Source organism: Grammomys surdaster, unplaced genomic scaffold (assembly GCF_004785775.1).
Source record: "Grammomys surdaster isolate TR1022 unplaced genomic scaffold, NIH_TR_1.0 115745, whole genome shotgun sequence".
Lineage (NCBI taxonomy): Eukaryota > Metazoa > Chordata > Mammalia > Rodentia > Muridae > Grammomys > Grammomys surdaster.
This window is the reverse complement of record NW_021613235.1, coordinates 8,307-12,673: the sequence shown is the minus strand read 5'-3', so window position 1 is coordinate 12,673 and position 4,367 is coordinate 8,307. Positions and strand designations below refer to the sequence as shown.

The window sequence follows — 4,367 nt, the reverse complement described above, 5'->3', positions numbered from 1 at the left end:
GTTGGAGTATCTTCTGTGTATATACCCAGGAGTGGTATATTTGAGTCCACAGGTAATTCTACGTCCAATTTACTGAGGAACCGCCAGACTGATTTTCAGAGTGGTTGCACTATCTTGCAATCCCACCAACAATGGAGGAGTGTTCCTCTTTCTCCACACCCTCGCCAGCATCTGCTATCACCTGAGTTTTTGAACTTGGCCATTCTGACTGGTATGAGGTGGAATCTCAGGGTTGTTTTGATTTGCATTTCCCTGATGACTAAGGATACTGAACATTTCTTTAGGTGCTTCTCCAGGAGCTACAAAGTTTGAAGGTTTTCCTGCTCATGTTGCTTTGGTCTGTTCATTATTTGCTATGCTCTGATTCTTTGTGGAACAGTATAATTTTTTCTGTAACATTGTTTATTAGAAACATAATAGTCTTACTTAAGAATATGGTATACCATGGTCAAATAAAAAGAGTTTTCACTATCTAAGACTTGCAGAAAATGTGGTGGTTAAAGGTGAATGGCTCCTATAAAGACATATGTTTGAATACTTATTTTCTAGTTTGGGGAACAGTTTTAGAATGAGCTCAGGTGTGGCCTTTTGAACTAGGTGTGTCATTTGGATACAGTTTGAGTCTTTAAAAGCTTCTGACTATGCCTGTGCTTGGTATCTCTTAGTCTAAGGTCCAAAATACGAGCTCTCAGCTATTCCTGATGCCATGTATGTATGTTACCATTATTGACTTTAACCCTTTGGAACCTTCAGTCCAATTTGCTGCCTTCAATTTTAACTTGCTTTGGCCATGGTGTGTTTCATGACTGCAATATAAAAGTAACTACCCAGAATAGTTCTGTTGAAGATAAGAACATAGCAATCTCCCACTCCAACTATATATACCAGGGAGAAATTTTTTTTGTAACTTTAGCTCTCAAACAGTTAGGATCAGTCCAAAGTCTTTGGGATTGGGAGTGAGCTCAAAATTTACAATTCTAGACTTTTCTAAAGAAGGAGCCCTATTAAGAACATTTTCTTTACTTCTAATCAGAACAATATCAAATAACTTTACAGATCTCCACTCTATAGAAGATGGTCATGCTAGGAATGAAGGGCCAAAGGCATAGGATTAAATATATACTGCTGTTTATTACAGATTAGGTATAAGTTAAATATTATATATTCTTAGTGAATCACAGTCAGCTGGGGTGACCCTGTCTCAAACAAAGAAAAAAATCAAAATTATATTTGTTAAGGGCAAGCTGACTCCATTATTTTTTCATAATTAAATCTAATGTTAAAATTTGACTTATTTCTATATTGTTCCCTATGGTGTTTTCTCTATGTTCCAAGTTAAAGGTCACTTGTTTTCTTGACTTGTTCTTCCTCTGTAGTCTTCAGGTTTACACATCATAAATTGTTTCCCCTGTTCATGGTCTGTTCTGAGAACTGGCTGGAGGGTAACTGTATTACAAAGAGCAGAACACTCCACTTTAGTTATCACTTGCTATGTACCTCAGACTTGAGCTTGAATATAAAAATACTTCCTGAATTTTAATCAGGACCACATCTCTCTCTTACTTGAGAAGAGACTGCAAGACTTGTCCAGCCATAAAATAAATTTTTACCTCATGACATTTTGGTGGTTCCTTCCTGATACTTGACACTGTAATATTCACTCTTTTTTAAGGTCCATTGGAGATGGGTTGTACTATGGGTGAGAATACTGGTCAGCAAGTTAATATTTTTTTAAAAAATGTATTTCTGGTCTAATCTGCAGAAGCCATTTATGGGGGCAAAATCCCCTGACAAACAGAATGGTTAGGTTATCTGTTCTCTGCAGGATGTCTTAGGTTATATATATACCTTGACTGTGCTACTGTAAACTGATGGGGGGTTGCCATAGGATGTTTGCTCAAGTGGACTTTGTGATTTTCTTCCTAGAATTGGCGTTTAGCCCTTGATCTCACACAAAATGGGGTTTCTTTAAAAACTGAGTTGATACGCTTTATAGTGTAAGTTCTCTCTCTCTCTCTCTCTCTTCTCTCTCTCTCTCTCTCTCTCTCTCTCTCTCTCTCTCACACACACACACACACACACACACACACACACATACAAAGAATTTTAGATATTACTTTATTAGTGTAAGTGTCTTTGTACCCTACTTATGCCTGTTGACCAGGAACACCAGGAGATGATTTCAGAATCTCTGGAATGTGAGTTACAGATAGCAATGAACTGCCCTATGAGAATGATACCTGTGTGCTCTGAAAGAAATTCAGTGCTCTTAGCCCCTGAGGTGTTTTTCACTACCAAGTTTTCTATTTCTATTTCTTTTTTAAAAAATATTTTTCATTGAAAATAGTTTTTTTTTCTATAGAATAGATTGTGATTCCTCTCAGATCCCCCTACCTTCCCAAATCTGCATCTTTTCTTGTTCTCTTTCATTAAAACATTACATTAAACATTACATCTCATTAAAACAAATAGGCATTTAAAAATGATAAAATAAAAACAAGCAAACCTGAATAGAGCAAAACAATCAAGTGAACTCAAAAATGAAGAGCCATTAATGAGAAAAAATAAACATCAAACACCCTCTAAAATTACCATTGAGTTAAGTAATATTTTGTTGGCCATCTACTGCTGGGCATGGGGCTTGGCCTTAATAGTTCTTTGTATACCCAGTGAGACTCGGTTGTAGAAAACTAAATTTTCATTTTCTTTTTTTAAATGTTAATTTGGAGGCTTTATATGTTTGGTAATGCTCAATAACAAGATGCCCATACAATCAGAAGTGTAACCCAATACTGAACCTAGATATACCAACTATCTATGTCTGGCGGAGACACATGAACATCCACCTCCATGTCTCTCTCTCTCTCTCTGTCTCTCTCTCTCATCTCCTAGTTCCTCCTCTCCTTCTCCTCCTCCTCTCTTTACTCCTCCTCTTTCTCTACTTACTCCTCCCACCTTAGCTCCTCCTACATATCACCCTTCCTGTTAAAATAATACAAAAAAAACCTTTTCTCTCAAAATACAATTAGAGCATAACTATACCAATTTGTATCAGTAAGGTACAAGATAGACCTAATTCCCAGTCCATCATTTTGTTGACTAAACAGAACCCCTGTCGCCTCTCCTAACTAAAAGACTTAGTTCTGAACCTGGCATTTTTCTTGGCTTTAGAATGAATGTCAGCTGAAAAACCATCCTCTCAAATATTTCTCTCAAAGTAAATAGCCGAGATTGCCTATGAGACTATAAGTCCTCAACCCTGTCAGAAATCCAGAATGACTGAATTAACTGAAATTATGGGAAGCACAAAGCATCGTTTCTAAAATGTAGCCAATTTATAGAGACCACTGAACACCTGGACAGTCCCTATACTACAAAATGTTAGAGCATCCGGTCTTCAGCCTTCTGGCCCAGGATCATCTGAAAGACCTAGTAATGCAGAATTATTAAGGGCTGATTACTCTGTCTTGGCAGATATAATCAGTCAACTATTCCGCAAGTGTGTCCTTTTCTGGACAGTAATTTGTCTGTAGATGAAAAGAGGCAATTCTTACCTAGTGGCTGTCTCACCACAACTGGAGTAACTCCAAAGATGCTCAATTTCTTCTTAGAACCTAAGACAGGGAAGCTGTCAGGGGCAGATAGGTCTCTAATCAAAATGAACATTAATACAGAAATGCTTGTAACGTCAATTCTGTGGACTTCTGACGTTTTGAAAACCAACTATCAGATGTGCGCCAGGAACCAAGATGTCGAGGTCCAAGTATAAGCCTGTTCCCTTGGCCACTTTCCCCAGTACTCTCGACCCTGCCGAGTATGACGTGTCTCTGGAGACCCAAAAGGCACCTGTCGAGTGCTTGAGCATCAGGGCCCGGTTTAAACAGGAGTATCTGCTTCAGTACAACGACCCCAAATGCCAATCGCACATTGAGGATCCTGCCTTGATTCATTGGACCTATGCAAGATCAGCACATATTTATCCTAATTTCAGACCCACTCCCAAGAACTCACTTTTAGGAGCCCTGGTGGCGTTTGGGCCCCTCATCTTCTGGTATTATGTTTTCAAAACAGACAGGGACAGAAAGGAAAGACTTATCCAGGAAGGAAAATTGGACAGAAAATTTAACATCTCCTACTAAGTTTGGGAAGGATGACTCTATTCTTGCATAAATAAATCTCATGTTAATTAATCACTGAAGAAAAAAAAAAAGAAAACCAACTATCCATGTAAGGCAATCTGGACTGCTGTCTGTTAACTCCTCTCAGCTATTTCTAAAGAAAATATAGAAAACACCCTAACAATAAACTCAGTGCCATGAATTTGCTATAGGCCCTTAACTCACAGGCTAACCATCTCAAGTCAGATA

General features: G+C 38.1%; 1 pseudogene; it reads left to right on the top strand.

The window, feature by feature from the left end:
• Positions 1 to 3,749: 3,749 nt before the first annotated feature.
• LOC114635673 lies at positions 3,750 to 4,139 on the top strand (annotated as a pseudogene).
• The last annotated feature ends 228 nt before the right edge of the window (positions 4,140 to 4,367 follow it).